Genomic DNA, 15779 nt, shown 5'->3' with positions numbered 1-15779 from the left:
ACATGCTAGTTGCATGCTAATCATGCTAGTCGAATGCTAATCATGCTAGAAACATGTTAGCAACATGCTAATCATGCTAGAAACATGCTAGTCACATGCTAGAAACATGATAGCAACATGCTAATCATGCTAGCAACATGCTAGCAACATTCTAGTCGCATGCTAATCATGCTAGAAACATGCTAACAACATGCTGGTCAAATGCTAATCATGCTAGAAATATACTTGCAACATGTTAGTCATGATAACAATATGATAGTAACATGCTATTAACATGCTAATCATGCTAGAAACATGCTAGCAACATGCTAGTCGCATGCTAGTCATGTTAGAAACATGCTAGCAACATTATAGTTGCATTCTAGTCGCATGCTAGTCATGCTAGAAACATGCTAGCAACATGCTAGTCATTGTAACAACATGCTAGTAACTTGCTAATCATGCTAGAAACATGTCAGCAACATGCTAGTAGCATGTTAATCATGCTAGAAACATTCTAGAAACATGGTAGCGACATGCTAGTCATGGTAACAACATGCTATTTGCATGCTAATAATGCTAGAAACATGTTAGCAACATGCTAGTCATTGTAACAACATGCTAGTAACTTGATAATCATGCTAGAAACATGCCAGCAACATGCTAGCAGCATGTTAATCATGTTAGAAGCATGCTAGAAACATGGTAGCGACATGCTAGTCATGCTAACAACATGCTATTTGCATGCTAATCATGCTAGAAACATGCTAGCAACATGCTAGTCATGCTAGAAACATGGTAGTGACATGCTAGTCATGGTAACAACATGCTAGTAACTTGCTAATCATGCTAGAAACATGTTAGTCGCATGCATTCTTTCTGTCAAACTAATCTATCTATCATTCTTTCTTTTGAACTAATCTATATCATTATTCCTAACTAAACTATCTGTCATTCTTTCTAACTAATATTTCTTTCTTTCTTTCAACTAATCTATCAATCTAACTTTAAACTATAAACTTCTAACTTCTTTAAACTTCTTCAAACTTTCCGGTCAGGCTTTCTCAAGCCAACTTAAAGTTTGTCTCAACAAACTTTTCTTTCTAGTTTACACATGAAGTTGCACTAATAATGCAGTACTTAATCACGTATTAATGCATATTAGTTTACCTGTGTTATCTGGAAGTTGAAATTCAGGGCTTTGGCTCATTGTGGTAATTAACATATCAGTTAAAGTTTTTCTAGTAGTAGTTATTAGGGAATTAATTCACAAAGATATATATAATTAATAACAATTCATGTATGAACTAATATATTAACCAGACATACTCTTAATTAATTCCTAATGTGGTAATAATTATTGAATAGTTTAGATAATCATGAGCTACGCATTAATTCAGTATTATCTGTGCATTAGTTAAGCATGAATTACAGTCCTCCGTGTTGTAAAGTGTTAACAAGGGTCCTTTATGAATGGTTCATTGAATCATTAGGCTTGTTCAGCTTGAAGTGGATCATCACCATCGGACTGATCGATGTGTGACGTCAAAGAACCACAAGAGCTTTAGAGAGCAGACGACTCCTTGTGCTTTTGGATCACTCTCGCGGTACTTTGATGTCATACAACGATCGGTCTGTGCAGCACCACTTCAAATCCAACGCGACTATAGCCAGTGGTTCAACGTGCCAATGGCTTGTGCATTATCTGTGCATTAGTTAAGCATGAATTCATGCTTATTAGTGTCCCGTATTGTAAAGTGTTACCGAACCCTTTACTTCACTCCTGAATGACTCAACCATTTTAAAGTATCAAACGAATTAATAAATGACTCGATGACTTAATCATCAAGTCATTTACCACCACCTACTGGTAGTTTTAGTTTATTATTTAGACTATCATTTCATTAAAGAAATCATTTTATATTTTCATAGTAATAATAAGAAAATTAAGAAAATCATTAAAGTTATTGTTCAATTCTGTCATTATTGGGGAAGTGGCCTAATGGTTAGAGAGTCTGACTCCCAATCGAAAGGTTGTGAGTTTGAGTCTCGGGCCGGCAGGAATTGTAGGTGGGGGGAGTGCATGTACAGTTCTCTCTCCACCTTCAATACCACGACTTAGGTACCCTTGAGCAAGGCATTGAACCCCCAACTGCTCCCCGGGTGCCGCAGCATAAATGACTGCCCACTGCTCTGGGTGTGTGTGTGTGTGTGTGTGTTCACTGCTCTGTGTGTGTGTGCATTAATTAGATTAATTAATCACCACAACATGTAATTAATTAGATTACATCTTTGTAATCGCTTACCAGCCCTAAAAATCAGTAATAGGGCCAGATTTACTAATGTTTTGCACCAGCGTATGCCTCCTTTGGGGTTAAACAACTACTGTCAGGATTTATTAAAGACACAAAGTGAAAAAAAGAGTATTTGAATGAATCATGTAACATGCTTTACTAAGATTTACTGTAGTCAGTCATTAATTGACATCCAAATAAAAGCTTTTCCTAACCCATTTTGTACATGACATCAGTGATTTAAGAAAACATTTCTGGAATCTGCATCTGAAATGGCATTTATCCTCCAAAGCATACAGAAGAATTTGTATTTTTTTATTTAGAATGCCTGGAATTTTTAGCTTTAATAAATAAATCTAATCTAATAAATCAATGTGCATGCACTCTGTGTGTGATTTGGTGATATGGCCTAGCCTACTTGAAAACATCAGATTGCACATCATTACAACAACACTTACCATATTATCACAGACGATGCTTTATATTGCACACCCCAACCTTGACTTGAGTGGAAAATGAAATCATCTTCAGTTGTGCATGGCACACACTTGTTTGCACATGAGCAAAGGTCTTTTTATGAGCCTAACTTGCAACCACCATTACTATTTTGTAGTTAAGTAACAAATATACTTAACGGAAATGTATTAGAGTAAAAGTAAACATTTTAATGAGGAAATGTGGTGGAGTAAATGTAAAAGTTGGCTGAAATATAAAAATTCACGTAAAGTACAGATACTTTTCCAAAAATTACTTAAGTACTGTAACTGTTTGGACACATGCACAGTTTTTATTATTTAGCTGTTAACCAAAACATATTTAAGTTATAGTTGTACAATGGGTGTATTCCCATTAAAACTGGATGAAATGTTAATGAAAAACAGCTCCTTATTAAGTACCCCACCCTTTTTTCAAGTATAAACTGTTATTTTAATGTGATATTACACAACTGGTTTAATTTATCATATATATACAGTTAGGTCTATATATATATATATATATATATATATATATATATATATATATTTGGACACATGCACAGTTTTTATTATTTAGCTGTTAACCAAAACATATTTAAGTTATAGTTGTACAATGGGTGTATTCCCATTAAAACTGGATGAAATGTTAATGAAAAACAGCTCCTTATTAAGTACCCCACCCTTTTTTCAAGGGATCATTTGCCCAATGGCCTCTGACCATCATGGCCTCCAAACAATCCCCATATCTGCTGATTGGCTTCATCACTCTGTCTCCTCTCCACCAGTGAGCTGGTGTGTGGTGGGCATTCTGGCGCAATATGGCTGCCCTCGCATCATCCAGGTGGATGCTGCACACTGGTGGTGGATGAGGAGATAACCCCCTGACAATGTAAAGCGCTTTGAGTGCCTAGAAAAGTGCTATATAAATTTAAGAAATTATTATTATTATTATTACTATAAGGAATTGGACAGTTGACTCTAAAGCTTTTTCATGGACACGTGTGGGCTATTCCTTTGCTATTTCTACATCAATTAAGCAGGTACAAGTTATGGAGTTGGTTCCAAGTGTGCCATTTGCATTTGGAAGCTGTTGCTGTGAATCCACATCATGTGGTCAAAGGAGCTCTCAAGTTAAACAGAAAATTGTTAGGCTTCAAAAACAAAACAAATCCATCAGAAAGATAGCAGGAATATTAGGAGTGGCCAAATCAACAGTTCGGTACCTTCTGAGAAAGACCGCACTGGTGAGGTCAGCAACATAAAAAGGCCTGGACGTCCATGGAGGACAACAGATATGGATGATCGGAGGATCCTCTCCATGGTAAAAACCATATATTATAGGTGCTTTGCCTAGCCAGCCAGTTGAAACTACACCAGAGTATTGCAACGCCTTTTTTAATTACTTTAATGATAAAATAGTGTAGATTAGACTGTTATTCTGTTCATTTGTTATACTTTATAGATAATAAATGCCTACCTAGCAAACCTCAGGATGGGTTATGTCATCAACCAACAACCTTGTAGTAAGGGATTAAAAAAAGGCCTGAAAATATAACAAACCTGCTTTATTAACTATTTAGTAAATAAGAGTCTACTGCTTGCATCAATTAGTGGCAATGTTTCACAACCCTCATCCACGTGCCTGCCTTGTGAATTTATTGTCAATGAGATGATATTGAAACATTATACCTTACCTCTTTTCTATCAGGTGAGAAATGGTGAGTCTCGGAGAAGCTGGATAGAATGCTGGTGGATTCATCATAAGTTTCCACATTTTCCTGAACATAGTATACAGTATTCAGGTTACAAATGCAGACAATTATATAAACATGAACACAACCTCATATACAATTATTCATTTTGTGTTTTAAGCATTCCAGAATTAAATCAAATCCATGTTAAACGGGTTTACTCCATGGTATAGTAACTCCTAGAAATAATAATTGAAGTCATATAGTCCAGAGTTTATTGGATCTCCAGAGGTTAAACATTGGATATGCTAGAATGCTAATTCTTAATCCTGCACACTTTGTATGTCTCCCGTATCTGACACACTGAGTTTAATTTATATGGAGATGTCTCATAGTGCACAGCTAATCAGAATCAACTGCTTTACTTACTGATTCTGTCAGCTTTTTGTTTTAAAGAAACAAAACAATACTTAATGATTACTAGGCAGGTGTTCTAGAGTTAACTCTGCAAAAAGATGGCCCTCCAGGAGCAAGTTTGGACATCTATACTGTACCATGTTTTGTGGCTGCATGGATGAAGTGCATTATATTACCTCCATAAAAGTCCACTTTTGTAGTAAACTCATGACTGAAAAATACAGCAGTAGGAGCACCAGTGGGTTAACCATTGCAGGCCAGCCACCATCATCATTCAGCACCAGGATATATGGTTCTGACATGTTGGTCTGGATAAGCGCTGTCAAACCAAACAACCTGTTAAACAGACAGAAACCTTAAATGCCAAAAAATTACAAAATTACCAGTGGTTGGTTTGCAAGAAGAGCATTATTGAGCACCCATGTCTTAAAAAAGTACTTTGTAATTTCACTAATGTCCTAAAATGTAACCTTAATTGTAATAATCAAGTGTATTCTAGAGCAGTACTTCTGTTAAAATATGTTCATTATGTCCTCAGTTGTGTAATGCTGTACTGGTTTCTGTGTTATGCATATGTGTCTGCCACAAGTGGGCACTAAAGTGTAAGCTACAGAAGACGCGTTTGCTTTATTATGTTTGTCCCATTTGATTTACGGTTCTCTCTTACTGATGGCTGTCTGACCGTGAGAATGATGTGTCAGCAGCTAGAAAAATAAATATGCCAAGAACGGCTTAAGATGATTCATCTCTATCGTCCACTTTTTCCTCTGAATGCAACGCACAAGTGTAGCACAACTTCTCATAGGTATAGCAATGGGAATAGCCATTGTTATGTCAGCATTGCCAGACTTGTGTAACATTATTTTAACCCCTTCTATCCTAAAGGCATATTAATAATTGCCATTGGCACACTTAAAGGTACAATTTGTAAGATATTTGCAGTAAAATATCCAAAAACCACTAGGCTAGTGTTATATATTTTGTCCAGCAGATTACTAACGATATCTCTAATGTTTTCAACTACTTGTAAATCATGATAAAATTCCCATTCTAAACAGTGACACGGGGCAGTGCAGTCGCCTTTAAATAACATTAGATACCCTCTGTTACCGTTTGTAACCTGTACCTTTAAAAGCAAGGACTTATGAATGATTGAATGGTACATCCTCACCGCCCCTGGGATTGTGCCATTGATTTGATTCCGGGTGAGCCAATGCCTCGTGGGAAGATTTATCCCCTGTCCTTACCCGAACATAAGGCCATGGAGGAGTATGTGGAGGAAGCCCTCAAACAAGGTTATATTGTACCATCTAACTCCCCTGCTGCCTCAAGCTTCTTCTTTGTGATGAAGAATGACGGAGGCTTGCGGCCTTGCATAGATTATTGAGCACTCAACCAGATCACCATCAATTCCGATATCCTCTTCCCCTCATCCCAGCCGCCCTAGAACAACTCAGAGGAGCCACTGTATTCACTATATAGGCCGCCACAGTCCTTGTAATCTCATCTGCATTCATAAGGGAGATGAGTGGAAGACGGCATTTGTAACCCCAACTGGCCACTACAAATAACGGGTCATGCTGTACGGCCTTGTCAACACCCCCTCCATCTTTCAAGACCTCATGCATACAGTGCTCTGGGAGTATCTCAACCGCTTTGTGATCGTATATACTGATGACATCCTTATTTACTCCCGGAGCCTCGCAGAACATTGCGTGCATGTAAGATCCGTCCTCACAACACTCCCACCTCTTCCTCAAAGCATTCCATCAGTCCTCCATTCACTTCCTGGGTTACATCATTAATGAAACTGCTATCCACATGGACGAGGTTAAGATTGAAGCCATCACCTCCTGGCCACAACCCTCTACCATCAAAGAACTCTGACGCTTCCTAGGATTTGCAAACTTCTACCATCAATTCATCAAAGATTACAGTACCATCACCAGTCCTAAAACCAGTCTCCTCTGTGACAAGCCCAAGTCTCTGTCCTAGACTCAAGCGGCCACAAAGCTTTCACCACCCTAAAACAGGCCTTCACCACCGCTCCCCTTCTGGTACATCCGGACCCTGAACTCCCTTTGGTGGTTGAAGTGGATGCCTCCACCACCGGAGTGGGAGCGGTTCTCTGCCAGCGGCAAGGTTCTCCTCCTTGACTCCATCCATGTGCCTTCTTCTCCAGAAAGCTCAGCCCAGCTGAGAAAAATTATGACATTGGAAACCGTGAGTTACTGGCCTTTAACCTGTTAACCTGATCCCCCATTATGGGACTCACAGCTGAAAGTGCTCTACCTAACTTATAATTGTAACAGTTTCCTACTTCAGTGTGTTACAAACATAATTTTGGTGTCTTTAGAAAGAAGACCCTTTGGGCTTTACTTTTTATCAACCAGATTTGATAATGCTCAAAAATATTAAAACTTATAGACACTGAAGTGCCATTTTTATTTGATATAAAAATACATGAAATGAGTCCTGGAGCAATCTAGAAAAGTAATGGGTTGAAAGTTACATGTCTCATGAGTTTCTATTTCAAATCTGAATAAGATTTCATGAAACATTTGACCCCCGCCCCCCAAATATATATAAAAAAATATTTACCAACTGTATTGAAGGCTTCTACAAACTATTTAGTCATTAAACATACCACTGCATAGTTTTTTTTTGTTCAATTATTAAACACTAGACAGAAACTTAGACATCATATACAGTATTGTTCAAAATAATAGCAGTACAATGTGACTAACCAGAATAATCAAGGTTTTTAGTATATTTTTTATTGCTACGTGGCAAACAAGTTACCAGTAGGTTCAGTAGATTGTCAGAAAACAAACGAGACCCAGCATTCATGATATGCACGCTCTTAAGGCTGTGCAATTGGGCAATTAGTTGAAAGGGGTGTGTTCAAAAAAATAGCAGTGTCTACCTTTGACTGTACAAACTCAAAACTATTTTGTACAAACATTTTTTTTTTTTCTGGAATTTAGCAATCCTGTGAATCACTAAACTAATATTTAGTTGTATGACCAAAGTTTTTTAAAACTGCTTGACATCTGTGTGGCATGGAGTCAACCAACTTGTGGCACCTCTCAGCTGTTATTCCACTCCATGATTCTTTAACAACATTCCACAATTCATTCACATTTCTTGGTTTTGCTTCAGAAACAGCATTTTTGATATCACCCCACAAGTTCTCATTTGGATTAAGGTCTGGAGATTGGGCTGGCCACTCCATAACATTAATTTTGTTGGTTTGGAACCAAGACTTTGCCCGTTTACTAGTGTGTTTTGGGTCATTGTCTTGTTGAAACAACCATTTCAAGGGCATGTCCTCTTCAGCATAGGGCAACATGACCTCTTCAAGTATTTTAACATATGCAAACTGATCCATGATCCCTGGTATGCGATAAATAAGCCCAACACCATAGTAGGAGAAACATGCCCATATCATGATGCTTGCACCTCCATGCTTCACTGTCTTCACTGTGTACTGTGGCTTGAATTCAGAGTTTGGGGGTCGTCTCACAAACTGCCTGTGGCCCTTGGACCCAAAAAGAACAATTTTACTCTCATCAGTCCACAAAATGTTCCTCCATTTCTCTTTAGGCCAGTTGATGTGTTCTTTGGCAAATTGTAACCTCTTCTGCACATGCCTTTTTTTTAACAGAGGGACTTTGCGGGGGATTCTTGAAAATAGATTAGCTTCACACAGACGTCTTCTAACTGTCACAGTACTTACAGGTAACTCCAGACTGTCTTTGATCATCCTGGAGGTGATCATTGGCTGAGCCTTTGCCATTCTGGTTATTCTTCTATCCATTTTGATGGTTGTCTTCCGTTTTCTTCCACGTCTCTCTGGTTTTGCTCTCCATTTTAAGGCATTGGAGATCATTTTAGCTGAACAGCCTATCATTTTTTGCACCTCTTTATAGGTTTTCCCCTCTCTAATCAACTTTTTAATCAAAGTACGCTGTTCTTCTGAACAATGTCTTGAACGACCCATTTTCCTCAGCTTTCAAATGCATGTTCAACAAGTGTTGGCTTCATCCTTAAATAGGGGCCACCTGATTCACACCTGTTTCTTCACAAAATTGATGACCTCAGTGATTGAATGCCACACTGCTATTTTTTTGAACACACCCCTTTCAACTAATTCAACTAATTGCCCAATTGCACAGCCTTAAGAGCGTGCATATCATGAATGCTGGGTCTCATTTGTTTTCTGAGAATCTACTGAACCTACTGGTAACTTGTTTGCCACGTAGCAATAAAAAAATATACGAAAAACCTTGATTATTCTGGTTAGTCACATTGTACTGCTATTATTTTGAACAATACTGTAAGTGATTTATTTGATCACTAGAAAAATACAATACGAATATTTTAAGAAAAATAAGAATAATAAGAAAAATTCAAAAAAGATTTAACTTTGCATGCCAATTACCAATTACTCTCTCTATTTATATAGACGTGTTCACTTTGATAGCTGTGGTCATACAGTAAAAGCAAATTGATTTGGGCTGATTTGCACTCAAACAGATGGTAATCATGCAGATACGTTCACATTCAACATAAAACACACTCTCAACAATATAAAAACTGCTAAAAAATAAAACAAACAAAGAAAAAGACGATTGCTATAAGTTCTGCCTCCATCAGCTGACAGGTACGTCGAAGCGCGCGTCACGAGCCATCACGAGAGAGCACCACAATTATATTATACTATTATATTAATAATATAATATATTTTGCCTATATTTCATTCATTCTTTTTTCCGGTGGATCATCTCATTCAGTTTGTGACACTGTAAGCTACAAAACCATTCCGTTTTTTTACTACCAAGACGCAGTTTCTGAGCTTGAGTTATTCCATAACGGACACAAACAATTCTGTTGCTAAAGAACTGAAACATAAACAAAGGAATTATGATCCATATTAAAATGTTATTCCTGTGTTTATGACTCGTTATTACGACGAATCTGGTATGTACAGCATTTCTATTGTTCATGTTTTTATGTGTACTGCTTACACAAATGTAGCAAATACAGTCTTTATAAGCTTTCCATTGAAAAAGAGCAATCTGTCGTCGATGCTTGAGGCTTAGATATTTATAATGATATATAGTTTGTCAAGATTAAATTTGTCCCGTTTTATTTAATCTATTCGTAAACACTGGCATGTGCAAGGTGAGGTGCATTGAGGATTTCCGCGTCGAGGTGCTGGTTAAACTAGTACTGGAGGAATGGCGCCACTGGCTTGAGGGGGCAGCTCATCCATTTCCCATCCTCACGGACCATAAGAACTTACATTATCATAGAGAGGCCAGACAGCTGAACCCCCGCCAAGCTCGATAGGCACTTTTCTTCACCAGATTCAATTTCTCAATCTCTTACAGACCTGGACCTCGAAACATCAAGGCAGATGCCCTGTCCCATCTCAATGCTCCCGAGGAAGGTATGGAAGAACCCGCAAATTTAATACCCACTAAACTTATTTCCAGCCCCATTCAGTAGTCCTCACTGCCAGTCACCGCGGAAGTCCCTTCTGCTGCTCTGCTGGGCTGCCCACCAGGATGTTGGTATGTCCCACATAACCAACGCACTGTTACTGTTTTACTGAATTACTGTTGCCTCATTCCCCTACAGGGTCTGCCCACAGCCCTAGAAACTGCTGAACTCCTTTATCAATTGGGTATTCCGCCCGTTTGGTATCCCAGAGGACATAGTGTCAGACCATGGGCCCCAGTTCATCTCCCATGTATGGAAGGCTTTCTTTTCTCTCCTAGGTGTGACCGTCAGACCGTCAGAGCGGAAAATACAGGAGATAAGAAGGTTTCTCCTGACTTTCTGCCATGGCCAGCAGGTCTCCTGGAACCAGGGCTAACACCTTTCTAATGCTTACTCGGTTACCAACCTCCTCTCTTCCCCTGGTCTGGGGAACCGTCTGATGTGCCCACTGTAGATTACTGGTTCTGGGAGAGCGAGAGAGTCTGGGATGAGGCCCATCACCAACTCCAATGGGCAGTGCGCGGACAGAAGATGGCAGCTGACCTTCGTAGGACACCTTCTCCGACCTACCAACCTGGACAGAAGGTTTGGCTATCGACCCGAGACATCAGACTGCACCTGCCCTGCCGGAAACTCAGTCCCAGATTCGTCAGCCCCTTCACTTTCCTGTATCGGATCAATCCCGTCACATACAAGCTCCAGCTCCCTCCACAATATAGAATTCACCCCACCCTCCATGTGTCCCAACTAAAACCCTTTTACCCTCCTGTGTCCACAGAACCTGAACGGACAGAGGAACCCCCTATCCCATTACTCCTGGAGGAAGGAACCATCTATAAGGTCAAGGAAATCCTGGAATCCTGGCGGTGTGGGGGTAATCTCAAATACCTAGTCGACTGGGAAGGTTTCGGCCCGCAGGAACAATCCTGGGTCCCGAGAAACAATATTCTTGATCCCACACTTCTGGAGGATTTTCCCACGGACCATCCGTGAATGATCCGTGCTCTCAGGAATTGTAGGTGGGTGGGAGGGATTGAATGAAAAGCGCTATCTTCTACCCTCAATACACATGGCTGAAGTGTCGCTGAAGTGAAATGTCTCTACAGTCTACTCACAATGCTTTTTTTGCTTTTGAAGGAGATGAGATGGAATTGGATCAAGCGGGCAAGTTGTAGGGTGATTAGAAAGGATGAGTTTTGACACTTCTGCCTCAGAGAGTGAAGAGAAGGACGTAAATGAGTGTAAGTTTGCTGGTGATATGAGCTTGACTGATTGTGGTGTGGAAATTTGTGCACTAATGTGTTTAATTTTATTAATGAAAAACGTTGCAAAGTCGTCAGCTATTAGAGATGAAGCAGGAGGAGGAGGACAAAAAAGTGAGGAAAATGTTTTAAAAAGCATGCGAGAGTTAGATGAATTGTTAATTTTGTTATGGTAGTATGTCCTTTTAGCAGAGGAGACATTAGCAGAGAAAGAAGATAGGATTTTGATATTTATAAAATAGGATATAGATATTTTGGATTTCATAAGAGCTACACATTCCAAAAAAGTTGGGATAGGTAGCAATAAGAGGTCGGAAAAGTTAAATGTACATATAAGGAACAGCTGGAGGAACAATTTGCAACTTATTAGGTCAATTGGCAACATTATTGGGTATAAAAAGAGCCTCTCTCAGTGGCAGTATCTCTCAGAAGTCAAGATGGGCAGAGGATCACCAATTCCCCCAATGATGCGGCGAAAAATATTGAAGAAGTATCAGAAAGGAGTTTCTCTGAGAAAAATTGCAAAGAGTTTGAAGATATCATCATCTACAGTGCATAATATCATCCAAAGATTCTGAGAATCTGGAACAATCTCTGTGTGTAAGGGTCGAGGCCGGAAAACATTACAGGATGCCTGTGATCTTCTGGCCCTTAGATGGCACTGCATCACATACAGAAATGCTACTGTAATGGAAATCACAACATAGGTTTAGGAATACTTTCAGAAAACAGTCAGTGAGCACAATCCACCGTGCCATTCCCCCGTTGCCGGCTAAAACTCTATTGGTCCAAAAAGAAGCCATATCTAAACATGATCCAGAAGCACAGGTGTTTTCTCTGGGCCAAGGCTCATTTAAAATGGACTGTGGCAAAGTGGATATTAATTAATAAACTTCATTTCCAGACCCAAAGGGATCCATAGTACAATACAAAAACACATACATAGAAGAAGAAAAAATAAAAATAAATAAATAAATATACAAGAAGTAAAAATAGACCCTCCACAGTGTTCAGTGTCTAACATACAGACATGTACACCAATGGTTCCACAGTCTGGACGAAAATCTTACAGAACTTCGTCTAGGGTTAGCCAACACAGCAATTAGATCATATTTAGACTTACCCCGGCACTAACAAACATATGGCTTGCACTGGAGTTTCTTGGAACTCTTAGCAGCAGCCTCATGCTGTCATTATAAGCCACTGTGAGCTTTCTAATGATATCTTGCTTATAACGGCACCAAAGATAGGCAGTATACAATGCTGTACAGTATGTTCTAAAGAGTGAAATCTTCACAGGGACAGAGCACATACTAAACTTACGACACAACATGTTCGCTTGCATATACAGCTTACGACGCTGCCTATAAATATACTTGTCATCAGACCGGTCATTTGCAATAATATGGCCAATATATGTAATATCTGTGCATACATCAAGTACAGTACCAGATAGATAAAAATCAGGAAAATGAGAATGTTTATCATCTCTACTTCTTCATAATTTATAGTCATAATTTTACTCTTTTTTGGATTATACTTTATATCAAAATCTACACCATACTGTGTGCATAGTCTCAACAGCTGTTGTATACCAGCACTTTATGGGCTAAAAATGACCAAGTCATCAGCGTACATAAGGTGATTAATTAGTGAGTCACCAACCCTACAACCTGTACCACAAGCATTTAAAATCATAGACAAATCATTCATATACACATTAAAAAGAAAATGAAACAGAATTCCACCCTGTCGAACCCCATTGGTCACTTTAAAGGGAGCCGTTGTTACACTCCCCCATTTAACTCTCATTGTCTGATGAGAATACCAATAGACCAAGATTCTAATAAAAAAAACAGGGACCCCACTTTTAATCAATTTTAAAAACAATGTTTGATGATTAACACGGTCAAATGCTTTAGAGGCATCAATGAAGCACAAGAACATTGTGGAATTTTGTTTATTATATCTATCTAAAATTTCCTTTAGTGCAAAAATACATAAATCAGTACCATGCTTTCGTTTAAAACTAAATTGATTATCCGTAGACAGGAGGACGTACCTCTCAAGTCTACACAGAACAACTGTCTCCAGCACTTTTGACATAACACTGGCCAAAGCTATTGGCCTATAGTTATCTGAGCTATTCAGCTTCCCCACTTTATCCTTGATAACAGGTACCAGCTCAACAGACAGCATAGAATCAGGTAACTCCCCATGAACAAAAAACCCTGTGTAGCACATAGCCACCAGAGGACACAGTTTCTTACTAGCAAGTTTAAGATGTTCAGCTGTAATATGGTCCGGACCACATGCCTTATTATCCCTTAGCTTCAATATTGCTTCATGGATTTCAGAAGAAGTAATAACAACATCATCATTATACTCCACATTATCCACCACAAACAGATTAGTTTTTTACACAGTTTAGTAGTTCACAATAATGTTTCCGCCATAACTGTGAGATTTCATCAGGACCACTCACACCATCTATATTAGACGGAAGAGATATTTTGCAATTATTAATAGTTTTAATTTCTTTCCAGAAATCATTAAGATTATTATTTTGCAGCTTCCATGCCAGTGAATCAGACCTCATAATGTTTTCATTTCTTTTAATATAGCGAAGTGCACATTTAAATCTGGCATTAGTGCTTTTTTTTTGTTTCAAACAAGGGGACATGCCTACTTTTGCCTGACTCAGCCCATTTTTTAAAAGCATTACGGGCCTCTACATGAAGCTCTTCTACGTATTCCTTCCACCCTGGCTTAACAATGCACGAAAGTTTTTCCTAGGTTTATATAGAGGCCTACTCTAAATACTGAGAGGCTCCACAATAGCTTCATACAGGGAACATAAAGCCTTACAGTGTTGCACATTCTTACAATTCATATCCCGACACAACAAGGCATCATTTGGGACCTCAATATTGGCCAACAAAGCATCTGAATGATCCACATATCTATTAAGATCTCGCTTAGAAATTTTTGACCAATTTATTTTCCCTACATCAAACTGTTCTGTTTTAATATCCATGTTGGAACTAATTTTCCAACATGAAAATGCCAGACCACATACTGCATCAATTATAACATCATAGCTGCGTAGAATAAGGATCTGGGTACTGAAATGGTCAGCCTTCAGTCCAGATCTTTTACCCATAGAAGACATTTGGTGCATCATAAAGAGGAAGATTCGAAAAATAAGCCCTAAGACATCTGAGCAACTAGAAACCTGTATTAGACAAGAATGGGACAACATTCCTATTCCTAAACTTGAGCAACTTGTCTCATCAGTCCCCAGACGTTTGCAGACTGTTATAAAAAGAAGAGGGGATGCCACACAGTGGTAAACATGGCCTTGTCCCAATTTTTTGAGATGTGTTGATGCCATGAAATTTTAAATCAACTTATTTTTCCCTTAATATGATAAATTTTCTCAATTTAAACATTTCATATGTCATCTATTTCGTATTCTGAATAAAATATTTAAATTTGAAAATTCCACATCATTACATTCTGTTTTTATTCACAATTTGTACAGTGTCCTAAATTGTTTGGAATCGGCTTTGTAACTGAATTCAACCGCTAATAAATAATTCAACATAATAAATGGGAATCTGTGAAAATATTTTGGATCTCTCCAGTTGATCTGGCAATCCATCTCCTAAACTTCGATATCTATTATTAGTTTAATCAGAGGCTTCTGCATGAGCTCTCAACCAATGATTCACCTGCGATCCACAAGGACTGCCTCCCTTTTCTCCATGTTGCAAATGGAAAAGTAAAAATAATTAATTAAATAAATAAATATATAATCTAGAAATAAATACATGTGGGAAAAAATAAATTGTTACGGGGTCTTAATCTGGCTCAAATTTATATATCATGTTGATGCCATCCTTAACTAAACCGGAGCTGACTGAGGAACATGCTGCTTTGGCAAGTAGTGAGGCAGTACTGAAACACTGTCTTAAACTGTTCGCCAATCACAACGCACTGGAACAGCTAACCAGTCACATCACATTTCCTTTTTCGAAGGCAGGCCTTCATGAAACCCGGAACTACACAAGCCATTCATGCCAGGATGGGGAGAAAGAAATTGTAATATTGTAAATTATGTTTAAAAAATTATGCGTTTTTCAAACCACC

The 15779-nt window shown here is 38.6% G+C and overlaps 1 pseudogene; it reads right to left on the bottom strand.

Moving 5' to 3' along the window:
- Positions 1-15779, bottom strand: part of LOC113053819 (piezo-type mechanosensitive ion channel component 2-like) — a 150318-nt pseudogene that overhangs the window by 93947 nt on the left and 40592 nt on the right.

Source organism: Carassius auratus, chromosome 34 (genome assembly GCF_003368295.1).
Source record: "Carassius auratus strain Wakin chromosome 34, ASM336829v1, whole genome shotgun sequence".
NCBI lineage: Eukaryota > Metazoa > Chordata > Actinopteri > Cypriniformes > Cyprinidae > Carassius > Carassius auratus.
The sequence above is the reverse complement of the archived record's forward strand: the minus strand, read 5'-3'. Positions and strand labels throughout refer to the sequence as shown.